This window comes from Prionailurus viverrinus, chromosome B1 (assembly GCF_022837055.1).
Source record: "Prionailurus viverrinus isolate Anna chromosome B1, UM_Priviv_1.0, whole genome shotgun sequence".
Classification (NCBI taxonomy): domain Eukaryota; kingdom Metazoa; phylum Chordata; class Mammalia; order Carnivora; family Felidae; genus Prionailurus; species Prionailurus viverrinus.
In genome coordinates, this window is record NC_062564.1 from 136,034,016 (window position 1) to 136,050,525 (window position 16,510).

Here is a 16,510-nt window from a genome sequence, read left to right on the forward strand (position 1 = left end):
AAGCCATCCCTTTCTTCTCAAACTCTACTATTTTGACTGCTATGATACTCTATTATCCTATTTATTCCTTCCCAGTATTTCATGCTTATCCCTCGTCCTCCTCCACTGAGCCATAATATTGCTGTTCCCCAGAATCTATTCCTCATTCTCTTTTCTTCTCACTCTATTTGTCTCTGTATAATATTATCCATACACCAAGTTTCCTCTATAAACCATGCAGTGTTGATTCCCAAGCAATGTTTCTACCTCATATCTCTCCATCTCCAGACCCATATATCCTACTGCTATTAAATTATCTATTTCAGTGGTTCTCAGATATTTTCATGCCAAGAACTAAGCCCCTTACATTCTCAAAAATATTAAGAATCCCAAAAGAGCTACTATCTATGTGGGTTGTAGCTATAGAGATTTACCATTATCAGTGATTGAAAATGAGAAATTTTTGAAATATTTATTATTTTACATACTTAATTTAATATTAAATAAAATATTAATTCATTTGAAAATAATAAATCCATTGTATGTTAGCATAAATGTTTTTATTAATTTTTTTAAATGTTTATTTATTTTTGAGATGGAGACAGAGAGATATAGAGTGGGGGGAGGAGCAGAGAGAGTGAGAAACCAAGGATCCAAAGCAGGCTCTGTGCTGACAGTGGAGAGCCCAACATGGGGCTCGAACTCATGAACCATGAGACCATGACCTGAGCTGAAACCAAGAGTCAGATGCGTAACCAAATGAGCCACTCAGGTGCCCCTAAAGGTTTTTTATTTTTAAAAACTATACTTTTCAAAATAAAAATAGTGAGAAATGTGACACTTTTTTATTTTTTGCAAAGTTTTTTAATATCTGACTGAATAGAAGATAGCTGAATTCTCGTATTTGCTTCTCTCAGTTTGCTGATATGTTATTGTTTTGGTTGAAGTACATGAAGAAATTCATCCTCACACAGATAACTAGCTTAAAAATCGAGGATTATTTGAATAGTTATTTTACATAATTGTGAATATACAACGTTAAATACTATACCAAAACTCAAAAAGTAGTAGGTTCTTAAAAGTAAGATGCAATGTGAAATTTAAAATCACATCAATAAGTATTCATAATTTTAATTTATATTAAAATCCATTGGTCCAGAATGTAGAAAGCTGAAAAGTAACAATGAGAGACTAAGTCAGATAAAGTATAAAATCAAAACTCTTTTGATCCCATTAGACAGCTAAATTCACAAGGCAACCAAGTAGCCTGAATTCTAAGTTAAAACTAGTTTCTCTAAGACAGAATATGCAAAGTGTTCTACTTGTGGCAGGACATGGGAAAGAGAGGTGGCCACTAAGCAAATAGATAAAAAGAAATCAATTAAATTTTGAATTAGTTATTAAGGGTCAATTGTGGACTACCGTATTATTCTAGAATAGCTGGGGGCCTCAGACACAAAGGACATTTGCACGTACTTGTGTGTTGTTTTTCTTGGACTTTCTCTAAGTATTCACATGAAAGAACAGAGCAAGTCAGGAGACCAGGAAGAACCAACCACAATGGTATAGGACAATAGTGGGTGGTCAGCTGCTGCTGGGGGAAAAGAAATGAATTCCTGCTTGCTTCCCAGGATTCTTCTTTACTGAGAAGCAGAAGCCTTAAGCTGCTAGAGATGGGGCAGTAATCACTATAACTCCCAGAGAACAGGCAATGACCCACTGCATTTGAGGGAAGGGTACAAGGGAAAGCTTTCTTCCCCAAGGATGGGCAAGAAACCATCCTGGTTCCAGGAACCTGTACATATACAGAACACAGAAGTCTACTATTGCTAGGGTTAAGGGAGAAACGCCCATCCAAGATGAGCCACAGATACAAGACAGTTTATCTACCACAGGGAAGAGGGGCAGGAATGCCGAGAACGGCCCAACTCTGAGATCTAGGTATACAATCACTTCATAAGACTCAACTAGGACAACAGAGAACCTCATCGCCACCACAATAAACCTAGCAGTGTGTAATCAGCAAGAGCATCAAAAGATCCCTTCTGTGGTACAGGCATGCAAGGACATCTGAAAGCTAAAGGTGGAGCACCAACCCAGAAAAATCTGCTGGTCCCCAGCCCCCAGACTAAACTAAAGGGAAAAACAGCCCAATCCAAGAACAATTTGAAGACTGTGGTGCACTGAAGATAACAATAGCAATGGCAAACACCAAACCGAGATCAACTCTTTACTAGATAGCATCAACTCCCTACACTGAGTTCTGTGAAAAAGTGCTTGCTTTCTTGCAAAAATACTATTTATCTCAATCTCTACTGATCTATACACAATGTCCAGCATTTAATAAAAAAAAAACAGACACAAGATACACAAAAAGAGAAAACAATTCATATTCAAAAGATAAAAGAAAAATAATTCATTTTCAAAAGTTAAAACAAGAGAACCAGAATCTGATGAACTACACAAGAGACTTTAAAATAACTATGGTAGGGGTGTCTAGGTGGCTCAGTCAGTTGAGCATCTGACTCATGATCCCAGGGTCGTGGGATCAAGCCTATGTTGGACTTGGTACTGAGCATGGAGCCTGCTTGGGATTCTCTCTCTCTTCCTCTGCCCCTCTCCCCTGCTTTGACTCTTTCTCTAAAATAACTGAAATGAAAAAAATAAATTTTGAAAAATAAAGGAACTATGGTAAATATACTAAACTATCCAATAAAAAGGTAAGCAGCATGTATGAATATATAAGCTTTAGTAGAGAAATGGAAACTATAAGAATCACACAGAAATATGTGAATTTATTTAAAAACACAACATCAGAGATAATTCTATTGAGAATCTCATCAGTATACTTGACAGAGCTCATAAAAAAATCAATGAACTGAAAATCTATTTGTCTATCTTGCATGGTTTTGTAACACTACAGACGAGTCATTCAAAAATATTGGTTCACTTACTTACTTATACAGATCTTCCATATGTTGGCACATTTTATTATACAATAGTTTTTTTTACTACATTTTTAATGTTACCACCAATCTCATTAGAAAAACTTTTAAGCATTGGGAAACTATCAAGCTCATGGTGATAAATACAAGCTTTCCAAAATTCTTATTTTTGCTTGAAAGCTCAAATTTTATCACTAGCAACAAATACCATCAGTTATTTTTCTCAAAGTAAATTTCATCCATTTGCAAGAACATAACAGCCACAGACTCAATTCTGAATAACCATAGCTTTTCTTTCAGTTTTACTTTCAAATAAAAATGATATTCTGTGAAAAACAAGTGGTTAGTTCAGCTCATAAGTCAAAGACAAGTTACTGTCCTCCAGGCAAACTCTATAATTCACTATGCATATTTCCCATTTCACCAAGTGGAATATAAAAAGATATGTACCTTACATATTTCTAAGGAGTAACTCCGACATATGCAATACTAAAAAGAGCATTCCAAGGAAAAAGAGAAATATTTTACCAACCGAACCATACACAGAATTTTTGGACTCAGAATGGCACAGGTTTACATAAGTTGGTTTCTAAATAAGTAGTTTTAACTAATCTCCCTGCCATGGTATTGCCCTCATATTTTTTCATAACCTGCGATTTCTATCACAATAGACCCATTTGTTTTTCAGTTTCAATTCATAAAAAAAACAAATCAAATTTGTATTAATTTAAAATAAGATATGTACATGTACTAAGGGATCAAAATTTAATAAAATTAATAATTTTTGTGCTTCATCAAGGACATTTTTAAGTAAAATTGGGCATTTTTTTAAACTGCAGTTTGGCACCATTGCCTTATTCATGCTAAGTCACCAATAATTTTACCCACAATTGCTCTTCCACAATCAGTGCACATGTCAACATAGTTAAAAAGGCAATAATGTCTTTTTTTTTTCCATTGAGGTATTTTTGGCACATAGGTATTACATCCCTAGAAAAAGAATCCCATGATTTTTCCCTCCTGTGTGTTTCTGTCTTGTTTCTTCATGGTCCATGATGCCAGCTAAGGTTATCAGTACAATGAAACCAAACCGGCAGGATGACAGCAGATTATTCTGCCATTTTTCTAGATCTTTTGAGTTGTACATAAAATCTGGGGCTGATCACTCCACACTTATTTAATCTTCCTGTGAGTTTCCCAACAATTTTCCCAACTCTATGATCATCAATGATTTAAAATTTGCTTCATCATTCACACTGTGCTTCATCATTACAGTTAGGAATCAGACAATGACTTTGGAATGTGGCCTAATAAGAACCTGTCACTTGCCTCTCTTTTCAACACTGTTAATGCTCCTGAGGGTATCTGCCAGGACATTCATGCACACCATTATGGTGGCACGAAGAGATAGTGGAAAGAGGAATAATGTCTTAATATTATTACAAAAATGATTTTGATTTCACTGACCCTTTGAAAGGGTCTTGAAGACTTCAGGCATTGACGGGTCATATTTTGAAAATCACTGATCTATCCCAATTTTTCATAGCACCTCAAACTTAAATTGTACATACCTTGACTGAAAACCCTTCCCCTAAAATTCAGTAACCCTACTACATTTCCCACTTTGAAGAGTTATACCACAATCCAGTTATCCATTGAAGTCTAGAAATAACACCAGAAATAATGCGAAAAAATAATCTCTTTTGTCTTCCATTTATACCTATATTCATCCTGCCAACTTCTCTCGGTAAAATAGCTTTTATCCATTACATCTATCACCCCACTATACTTTTCCACTTTTATGGTCATGATGTAGTTCATGAATCATGAATCTCAATGAATCTCAATGAATCAATGAATCAATGAATCTCAATGAATCATGAATCAGAATCCCAGAATCTCTTGTCCATAACATTACTATAGTCTACTAACAATTACCCCCTTCTTCCAGTCTTGCCCCATCCCTTCCCAATATCAACCTTCCATACTGCCATCAAAGTGATGCTTCTAAAATTCAAATCATTTTCTCCAGTCTATTTTGCCTTGACAAGCGCAGTAGAATAATACACAAAGTCCTGCCTGATTGATGCCTGCTTATCTTTATAGCTGAATCTTTAACTCACTTACCTACACACACATACATGCATACTACACTCCAACCACAGGATGCTTCCTACTTTCCCGCCCTAAACCCCTGGTACATTCCTATTTACTTAAGACTCATGCATATCCTCACCCAAACAAAACTGATTATCTGCTTTTTTTTTTTTTTACTTTTTACTTTTTTTAATATGAAATTTATTGTCAAATGGGTTTCCATACAGCACCCAGTGCTCATCCCAACAAGTGCCCTCCTCAATGCCTATCACCCACTTTCCCGTCCCTCCCACCCCCCATCAACCCTCAGTTTGTTCTCAGTTTTTAAGAGTCTCTTATGTTTTGGCTCCCTTCCTCTCTAACCTTTTTTTTTTCTTCCCCTCCCCCATGGACTTCTGTTAAGTTTCTCAGGATCCACATAAGAGTGAAACCATATGGTATCTGTCTTTCTCTGTATGACTTATTTCACTTAGCATAACACTCTCCAGTTCCATCCACATTGCTACAAAAGGCCATATTTCATTCTTTCTCATTGCCACGTAGTATTCCATTGTGTATATAAACCACAATTTCTTTATCCATTCATCAGTTGATGGACATTTAGGTTCTTTCCATAATTTGGCTATTGTTGAAAGTGCTGCTATAAACATTGGGGTACAAGTGCCCCTATGCATCAGTACTCCTGTATCCCTTGGGTAAATTCCTAGCAGTGCTATTGCTGGGTCATAGGGTAGATCTATTTTTAATTTTTTGAGGCTCTTAAAGATGTAAAAAAGGAAAAGAAGCCAGCCATGAGAAAAATGGGGAGGAAGAGCCTTTCCAGAGGAACACATGCAAAGGAAAGAACATGTGCAAAGGCACAATGGATTCCCCAAAATGTTAATTTGATTGAAGACATGATTACCTTATAATCATATTATTTCAGGATTTTGTTACATGCAGTTGTTACATTTTTGGTAATAGTTTTTCACTAGTTTCATGTACAATTCTTAACAAGATTTACTATAATAGAGATCTACTCAGCAGGAGTGCCTTAATTTCATTTTTATAAATAGTAATTATAAGAATACAGGATATCATAATATACTGATCTAGCTTTTTATAAAAGGTTATTTTTAAAAATAAGATTTGGATAAGTTTCTTATGAGATTTTTTTCAAATGTCCTCATCTTGACCAGAATTAAACCACACATACCACTAATGTAAGATTTAAGCAAAATGGACACCTCAGTACAATTCACGAGAAAAAGACATTATTTCTGCACAGAAAAGAAATATCTATTTAAGCAGTGCCAAAATGTCCTCCTTATTTTGTGTTGTCTTCACTCTTAAGGACAATGGGATCCATTTGCATTTATTTAAGCAAATTCTGCTGTTCCCTTGTCTATGGTTAATGAATGTGTCAGAGAATCTGACTGTCAGCTTTTGTTTTTAACACCAGTATGAAGTAATAGCCAGGCATTTAATTTTGTCACACTTACAGTGAATTCCTCTAGAAAAGTCCTATATGTTGGGATACTGGATTCTATTATTCATCATACTATTAACAAGAAAGATTGATTAATCTACTCTCTTGAATATATCCAAAACATTGATTAGTATTGTTAATAATAGCAGCCCTGATATGCTATATCTTGAAATACATGAATAATCTGAACCAAAAGAAGGTTATATTTTATTCCTCCCTTAAATATAGACCTGATCATGCATTTACCCTATTTAATTTTTTTTTAATTCTTATCCATTGCTTACAGTGAATTGAGTATTACATCTACTGATCATAAAATTACAAACTCTGTATTCACCTTATAGAGTAAATGTTTTCTGAGGGAGAGGGAAAGGGAGGGGAATACATCCATAATTACTCACGTAAGAAGGTAAAATATTGAGCACCTTGGCTTTGGCTGATACCAAAGTTTCAGAGGAAGAGAAGAGTTGCTTTGTCTACATCTTTTTTTTTTAAAGAAAGACAGATTTGCTTCTTGATTAGTTTTTTTTGTTGTTTGTTTTTGTTGTTGTTGTTGTTGTTGTTTTCCTGGCTTGCTTGCTTATTCCTGAAAGGGAGTTGCAAAAAGGAGAGAAGGGAAGAGAAGAGTCCAGTAGGGCAAGAAAGGCTACGATGAGAAGTTCTTCACAGTGTCAAGGCAAAAGGTAAATGTTTTTTTTCAATTAGTTCTATGTTGACAATTAAAATCATGTGTGTCACGGGGCATCTCTGTGGTTCAGTCAGTTAAGCATTAGACTCTTGATTTCGGCTTAGGTCATGATCTCACAGTTTGTGGGATCGAGACCCACATCAGTCTCAGCATTGGCAGCGCAGAGCCTGCTTGGGATTCTCTCTCTCCCTCTCTCTCTATGCTCCTTCCCCACTTGTGTACACACACTCTCGCTCTCTTTCTTTCAATATAAATAAACATTTTTTTAAAAAATCAAGTATGTTGCAGTAATGTAAAAACCCTTTTTTGACTCCTCCAATAAATTCTCAGTGAGTTCTATTTGCTAATCCATGTTTTGTGGGATGATTGTGGGGTAAAACTAAGGAAATGCACATTTCATGTGTAGGTCAGCATGAAATAACATGTTAGAGGAATCAGAAGGAGGTAAAAAGCTATTGCAATATAAGACCCTTGAAAATTAGCATAAATCTAAGTACGGCCTTTATATTTGCACAAGCCATAGTTTTAGTAAGCTTTGGATCCAGGTATACCTATTTGGTCTTGAACCTCACTTTGACTATTTATTAGCTACATTGCCTTGGGTAAGTGAGTTCATTTCTCAGAGTCTCCATTTTCTTATCTTTAACAAACATAATGACAGTGCCACATTATGTACCTGGCACTTAGTAAGCACCCATTATCTGTTAGTTATATAAACTTTAAATTGCTTAGCAAATGGATTCGCTAAGAGCTAAGGCTCTCAAAGTGCTAGCACCACTGAGTGAAAAATATAAACACTTTATTAAAAAAGGATTTTTTGAAATCACGCGAAATTTCTTTGAAAATCAAGTCTGTCTTGTAAGGCAGTTCCATCATGACTGTCAGTGCCACATGGAAGGGACTATGATGTTCCAAGGATCTCTTCCTCTCAATTCCTGCTGCACAGTTATTTGGGTATTACAGAGATTATAGGAATGACATAAGAGGGAAGGGTTAATTTGCCTAAGACCAATTGCCACAGACTGGCTACTCAAAGAGAAATTTGTAGGGCACCAGGAAAACAACTAGAACCAGGGGCTAAAGCAACCCCCATAGAACACTAAGTTGGTAAATCAGGCCCATGGGCCACCAAAGCATGGAACTGCCACCACAAGGCCTGGATCAGGCCTAGGGCAAGGTTGATATTCTCCCAACCTGATATTGAGGTGGAAAAATGGGGCCAGGGAACAAATATCTACTAGGTGATCTTTATTATGCCCCTGATTATGTCAGGATAGGGGCTGGTTTTCCTAAGCAGGTAGTTTATAAACTCACAGCCAGGTTCCCTCTCCTGGAGTCTGATGTCTGGTGCTGTTAGATCTGTTTTTTTGTCCCAGTGTGCAAAGGAGACCAGGGTGCCCACTCCTATTACTATTCCTACCCCTGTGTCTATCACTCAACATTTTTCCAAAGAACTTGAGATGTGTGTACTGCCTAATCATTCACCATTGTCTTTTTGTAAGGGCTCCAGGGAGTCCTTCACTCTTTGGATATTTTTTTCTATAATAGTAGATCTAGCATTAATTGAGAATTCCATCTGCTGATCATAAAGAGGAAGGCAAACCTAACCCAGTGAGAGAGAATATGAAGTTGGTGGCTGACAGCTTACTAGACACTTTTGCACAGTAGACCGTCTGATGGGATTAAATTCAGAAGAAAAAGTAAATGCTGCTTTCCAATTACTAGCCTTGAACTTTTGTTTTCACTGAACCACTTCCACCTCCTGCATGTCTTCTCTCAATGGTCTTGTCTAAAGACATGACCATTGCTTTAATTAGCTCCTTTTTTTCTATTTCTTCTTATTAAGGTAACCCATCTTAGCAGTACATGGCTAGTCATTCCTTCTCATAATTTTGCTAAGAGAAAGTGCTGAAAAGTTCTAAAAGTCCATTTATAAATGATGTTAACAACAACAACAAAAAACCCAAAAAACAAAAAACACAGAAGCCTGACTAGTAAAGGCTATTGCTCTACGCAGTATTTTTAGGGGTTCTAGATTATGCCCAATGCGGCTCAACTTATAAACAAGAAAAGAATTTCCCAACCCTAAGAAAGTAATAATTACAGACAGATTGTACATGTTTTAGGACATAAAGAGTTCTAAAAGGGATGTACAAACAAAGTAAGAGAGCACTAGCTGAGATCTAAGAGGCATCTGTGCCAATTAAAGGGGGCTAGAGAGAGGCAGGAATAATAGGCTACTTGACCTAAACGCATAAATTCATACTTCTGCCATACCAAGAAGATGGTGACTTCTCTCATCCACTGGGAGTCAAATGTTATATGCTGAGGCTAGAAGTACAGGTTCTTAAATAAACATTCTCACGTGTCTTGAATTTGAATTTTTCCATGTATTCTTCCTTCATACCCAAAACCCTGGATGAATCACTGTGGAGGCATAGTAGGGTCAATGTGAATATTACAGCACTAATGTCACCCTGTCCTTTTGTTTCTTCAGGGGCAGGTTGAGCTCCTGGCCAATAACAGGTTAGGCCAAATAGAACTAACACGGGCAAACAATCCCAAAACTTCAATGTGATTCCCAAAGGCCTCTGAGCACAGGGACCTTTCCAAGTGTATCCCATGGAAGCAAGTCTGCCACAGCACAGGCCCCAAAAAAACCCTAAAGTGGATCTTTGTGGAAACTCTAAAAAAAAATTATCTTCAAAACATATAATGCAGATGATTTGAAATACCTCTGGACACTCCTAAAGTAAATCAAATTTTATCCCAAGGTTTACAGAGAAAGGATCTAGGGTTTTACCCTATGTTGTCTTTGATTCCATAACTTCACAAGGTATTCTGTTTGAAAGACACTCTTCCTTCTACCCTCCCTCCTCCTCCCTTTACTTTTCCCCTCAAAACTCTATTCACAGTTTACTATTCAGGAGATAAGTGTACAATAATGATATGGATGTATAAGATAATGTTCTAAGGGTCATTTGTTTTCAATATATCGCATGAGGTCATCTCCCACATGCCTCACAAATATGAAGAGTAATGCAAAGAGGAAACCCCAAGTTTCCTCCCTGACACCAAAGCTTCAGTATCTGCAAATAGGTTGATGACTTCACATCTATATCTTTAGCTCAGAACCCTCCACTGGCTTCAGGTACATATATTCAATTTTAGAGTGCATATGCCATTGCCATTTTACATGGACATGTCCAAAACAAAACATCATCTGTCCCCAAAAAACCTGGGTTGTTTTTTATTCTGCATTTCCCATCTTATGTATTAGCATCATCAACCTACTAGTTCGTCCAGGGATGTAGAAGAAATACCAAAGACATCATTTCACATCTCTCTAACCTGTTCCTTCTCCTCTACTTCTGCCATCACTGCTTAGATTAAAATCTGCATCTCTTTTCTCCTGGATACTGAGGCACTGTCATAATTAGCTGGCCTTCCCTCAGGCTGTGCTGCTTCTACCTCTCTTCCTAATTGCTGCCAGAATGATGTTCCTAACTATAAATATAATTTCTCACCTCTGCTTGAAAACCGTTTTGTAAATCCCTATAATTTTCATATTCAAGTTCAAAATTCTTCACTTATATGCAAAGCTCTTCATAACAGTCACCTACCTACTCCAACCTCATCCATCACTCCTTCACATTCTTCTTCCCCTTAGCCCCACATCAGTGGATTTATAATTATTTAAACAGATACATCTCCACTCAAATGCTTATTCTTTCTTTTTTCAAGCTAATTCCTACCTACTTTTTCAAAATTCAAATCAAAGGCAGCCTACTTCTGGAACCATTCCAGAATCCTTCTTGATCCCATTTGATCTATGTTGTCGCTGAGCAGGCCTCTATTGTAGCCCTTATCCCGTAGGACTGGCATAGTTGATTCACAAATCTGTCTCTCCCATTAGACCATAGGCTCCTTCAGGCCTCAATCATACCTGTCTCACTTTATCTCCCCAGTGTCTAGAATACCCTGGAAAACTCATTCTTTAAAACAGAGCTGATGAATGAATTGTTGAAAGAAGGGATACAACACATGTGCTGCACTCAGCAAAATGCTTCAACTTTGCAAAACATTCTCCACTCCAGGCAAATATTTATGAAAAATTTATATGACAGTTTAGGCCAGGTTTCTTTTTCCTAAGGAGACAACAGCATTTAAGAGACATAAGAAGAATCTTTATCAAGATTTTAGAAAGGGTAGAAAGAGAAGTATTTCAATTAATATATATGAAGTCCAGAAAATTTAATATAACAGACCACAGGGAAGAAATAAGCACAAAAATAATAAAGCAGAATACTTTTTTAAATTTTTTTAATGTTTATTTATTTTTAAATAAATGACAGAGAATGACAGAGCATGAGCAGGGGAGGGGCAGAGAGAGAGGGAGACACAGAATCTGAAGCAAGCTCCAGGCTGTGAGCTGTCAGCACAGAGCCTGATGTGGGGCTCGAACTCATGAACCGTGAGATCATGATCTGAGCCAAAGTTGGACACCCAACCGACTGAGACACCCATGTGCCCCTGAAGCAGAATACTTTTTAAAATAATCTTCAGGGGCACCTGGGTGGCTCAGTCGGTTAAGCATCCAACTTTTGATTTCAGCTCAGGTCATGATCTCACAGTTTGTGGATTCGAGTCTCATGTCAGGGTCTGAACTGACAGCTTTGAGCCTACTTGGGATTCTCTTTCTGCTCCTCCCCCACGCATGCGCACCCACACTCTCTGTCTCTGCCTCTCTCTCTCAAAAATAAACATTTTTAAAATAAATAAATTAATTAAATAATCTTAATTTATACTTCCATATCCCTCCTCTCAGTTTCATAAACCAATATAACTAACATTCAAAAGAATTAGAAACTTTGAGGGGAAAAGAATGAAAATGCAAGTCACTACTTTACAAGACTAAAAAAAAAAAAATGTCCCTAAGGAGAGCTCATCAACCCATGTGGGATAAAATAAATGGAAGTTTTTGGTTCTCAATGTAAGCTTTGGAACTCTCTGTGAAGCACTGGCACTAACATTTCCTTCCTAGTGATAAATGGAACCTCAGGGACATCTCCTAAAAAACTATCAACATAAGTACATTTTACAGTAGCAGAGCAAGTTTCACTATTAGCCCTTACTTAGGTAGATGAAGGAGTTTCAAGATTACAGTTACTACCTTAAGAGTGACCCAGGCAACAAATGCCTTCCATAATAGCAGAGTGCAAAGGATTCCCATTCAATGCATACCCAATTATTTTGTCAGGTGTAACAATTTTCAGATAACTAAACTGCTTTCATTTAAAAATATTTACTCACCATATAAAGAAAATGTCTTTGAATGAAGCCATTTCCCTGTAAATTATTTCAATCCAAGAGCAGCAGGAAGAGTTATCAAATAATACACATGTTGAGAAAAAGAATACTGCTGAAGTCATTGTGGGGACAGTTAATGACTAACCTCAATTGTTACCAATTGTTACTATCCTTATTGTTACCAATAAGTTGATTTACCCAGTACTAAAATCCAACAGTGAAATGAATCTCATCATAAATTTGTGGCACGAACAGAAATTAATATTGCACCTTAAAAGGTAACCACATACAGGGGCACCTGGTGCCTAGGTCAGTTAAGTGTTGGACTCTTGATTTCAGCTCAGGTCATGATCTCATGATCATGCGATGGAGCCCCGAGTAGTGTGGAGCCTGCTTAAGATTCTCTCTCTCCCTCTATGCCTCTCCCACCCTAAAAAAAAAATAGTTAATCATACAGTGGATATATGGGAAACCTGTACTTTCTGCTCAAGTTTGCTCTGAATCTAAAACTGCTCTAAAAAATAAAGTCTATTTAAACAAAGAAAAAACTTGACCATGTATTATTAAGTTTTCATTTTGTCAAAATGTTACTTTGTGTGGTGAATAAAATGTTCTCCAGCAATGCAAACAATGGGATAGCTAAACTATAATAATTCAATTCTATCTCTCCCATTTGAGGTCTTTAGATGCTTACATTCTATTTTCTAAGCCATAAAGACAAAAAAAAAAAATTTCCAAACTCACTTCTTGAAAGAGTAGGCAAATTTTCCTATTTCTAGATCAATACACCTTCATTTACAAACAAGTGCACCCCAAAATCAACAAAAGAAACAAATGGCTGGGCCTCTGAGAGCACATCCATAGAGTTCGTCCAATGCCTCTCACTATTGAAACAAGGCAACCTTGTATTAGAATGCAAAATGGAAACCTGGCCCACAGCAGTGAAGTTCCCCTAAGCCTTCTCCAGTGACTCTTGTTGGAGCATGAAAATTCTCAGACAATTTGCTTACCACCTTATAGATTGATTATACTAGTTATCTTTGATAGAGAGGTGTGCATGTGTATATATGCATATGCTTGTGTGCATCTTGTAGAAAGGGTATAGTTATCTACCAAACAATCAGAATAAATCCACACCTTTGGAGAAACATTGGAAATCTATTCTGGATCATTCTGTGGACCTGGAATGTCACAGGTGACAATGAACTCTCTCAGATGTTATCCTTTTCCAGAGAAGTGTTGGAAAGTACTTTAGAGAAGGAGAAATGAACTGCTGGAGGAATCAGGATAGGAATAGGTTCTGGTGTGAAACCAGTTCCTATGGTTAGGAGAAGAGGTTTCTTCAAAGATGTTCAGAGAACATCACTGTTCAGAGAAAATCACTCTCAAGAAAGAATTTAATACACACAAGAAATGGAGAAAGGCTCCATCTGAAAGACTGAGTATCTTAAATGGTTCTTCCTTGACCATGGAAAAGTTCTATTTTATAATATAGCTTACATTTTCTACCATCTACATGGAACTCAACACAGTTACTCAAATCTTTCAGTAAAGTAATAAACCCATGGAGTTTGATGTGATATTGATGTAGAGCATCAAGGGCTTGTCTTCCCGAGAGAGTTTTCATGGAGGCAGCAGCAACTCACTGAAGGGATTATGTCTAGACATGGCAGAAGGGGACCAGCAGGGGAGGAAGAGGTAGCCAACCTACAAATCAGAAGCAGCAAGAAATGGTACCTGGTACCAATGAGCAATAGTCTGCCAACACTTCAGTACACAGTGAGACCCTCCACCCACTCATCCTTTGGCCACAGAAAGTATCAAAATATTGCAAAGCCAAGGCATGATTTTCAGCTCAGATGCTGACAAGAAAGTGACAATATTAACTGAAATGGAGCATAAAAAAGTTCTGCCCTCTGTGCCTGCCCTCCAAGGACAATGCAGCTGACTCTGAGAACATTGATGCAGAATGGACCCTTGTGGTTAGAAAGGGAGTGGCAAAGCCAAGCAAGCTGACCATAGCTGTTCCTCTGCAAACAAACAAAACCATCAGTCAAGATTTTCAGAGAGAAGTGTGGCATTCTGTGCAAATCAATAAGTAAAGATTTTGTACTTGGGGAGATCAAGGTGTAAGATAAGGGACATGTGGTAAATAGTAAACCCCGATACAAGAATACAGCCATGGAGAGACTCTGCTCTCAGTTGCCATCAATCTCCTTTTCTGTACATAATAGAACCCAAGGTTTAGCTAAAAGGCAGTATTTCCTAGCCTTCATTAGAGCAGGCAGTTGTCTTGTGACTTATTATAGAGAATAAAATAAAAACAGAAGTATTGAGTGGGACTTCTGGGAGGGTTGATTAAAAGTAGCTCTCTCCTGGGGCCTCACATACAGCAGGGCGTCCTGGGCTTCAGCTCCCTCCGGTTCCCAGGAAGCGAGCTGGCCACGACCTCGGGAGTAGCAGCAGCAGGGGATGAGGCCCCGGCGTGTTCTTCCTTTCCTCCCTTCAGTCTGAGCCAGGGGAGGCCAGGCAGCCCAGGTGGCTGGAGGGGGGTCCGCTGCCCAAGAATGGGAATTCTCTTCACCAGGATATGGAGACTGTTCAATCACCAGGAGCACAAAGTTATCATTGTTGGGCTGGATAATGCAGGGAAAACTACCATCCTTTACCAATTTTCTATGAATGAAGTTGTACATACATCACCTACAATTGAAAGTAATATCGAAGAAATAATGATTAATAAAACATGTTTCTTAATGTGGGATATTGGTGGTCAAGAATCTCTTCATTCTTCCTGGAACACTTACTATACTAACACAGAGTTTGTAATTGTTGTTGTGGACAGTACAGACAGAGAAAGAATTTCTGTAACTAGAGAAGAACTCTATAAAATGTTAGCCCATGAGGACCTAAGGAAATCTGGATTGCTGATTTTTGCTAATAAGATGTTAAAGAATGAATGACTGTAGCAAAAATCTCCCAGTTTTTGAAATTAACTTCTATTAAAGATCACCAGTGGCATATCCAAGCATGCTGTGCTTTTATTGGCGAGGGATTATGCCAAGGACTTGAATGAATGATGTCACAATTTAAGATTAGATGATCCCTACTGACCTCTTCTCATAGACTTTGTATAAACTAAGTGCTGGACTTTATCTGGAAGCTGCAAAAAATAATGGTTTAGATATATTTATAATAAACTGATTTAAACTTTTTCTATAAGAAAAATTAAGACCACTTATTTGAGAACAAAGATGAAGTCTCACTTTCCAATCTGCTTTCTCATTAGTCCCTTCCAAAGCAAGGTCTTTAAAGCTGTGATTGCCATTTTTCTCATAATGAATCCTCTCAGGACATTGTATAGCCTGTGGTAAGCACAAAGGGAGAGGAAGACATTTTTAACTTTATGAGCTTTATTGTCAGTGTAAACCACCTTAGTTGAATGTTGTTCTCTTCTTGTTCCATTAAGTCAGAATACAAATCAGCACAGATATTCAGTTTCCAATATTTTAAAATGTAAGGTTACTTATGAAAAGTATTTTGCATTAGGTTGTGTATCTATCGTGTATATTCCTCAAGTTCAAGTTTATGGCTTTGATTTATGTTCTAAAGAAAAGCAAATAACACAAAAGGTAATATTATCCTTAGTTATAACCATAATGAGATGAGTACTGGCAGTGGTGTTAAGTGCCATTTTGTGCTTTCCCCTGTATTCTCTTTATTGTACTAACCAACCCCCAAAATCATTGAGCTTCTCAGAAAGAAAGAAAGAAAGAAAGAAAGAAAGAAAGAAAGAAAGAAAAGAAGAAAGCTCGACATTTGTACCTGTTTTTTTGTTGATCACATTACGTATATGAAAACATGTAATCTGAGTGGAGTATCTGCAAATTTTTGGCTTAGTGTTACAAATGGACAGAATTTCACATCGAGCAATTCTTGTTTCCTTTATTGGATCTATGCCATCTAAATTACTGAGAAAACTGTTAATCCATTAATCGGTCAATCATTAATTGTTATTAAAGT

General features: G+C 37.2%; 2 pseudogenes; one reads left to right on the forward strand and one right to left on the reverse strand.

The window, feature by feature from the left end:
* Nucleotides 1–3,906: 3,906 nt before the first annotated feature.
* LOC125164838 (40S ribosomal protein S15a-like) lies at nt 3,907–4,326 on the reverse strand (annotated as a pseudogene).
* Nucleotides 4,327–15,030: 10,704 nt separating this feature from the next.
* LOC125164230 (ADP-ribosylation factor-like protein 5A) lies at nt 15,031–15,590 on the forward strand (annotated as a pseudogene).
* Nucleotides 15,591–16,510: the final 920 nt, after the last annotated feature.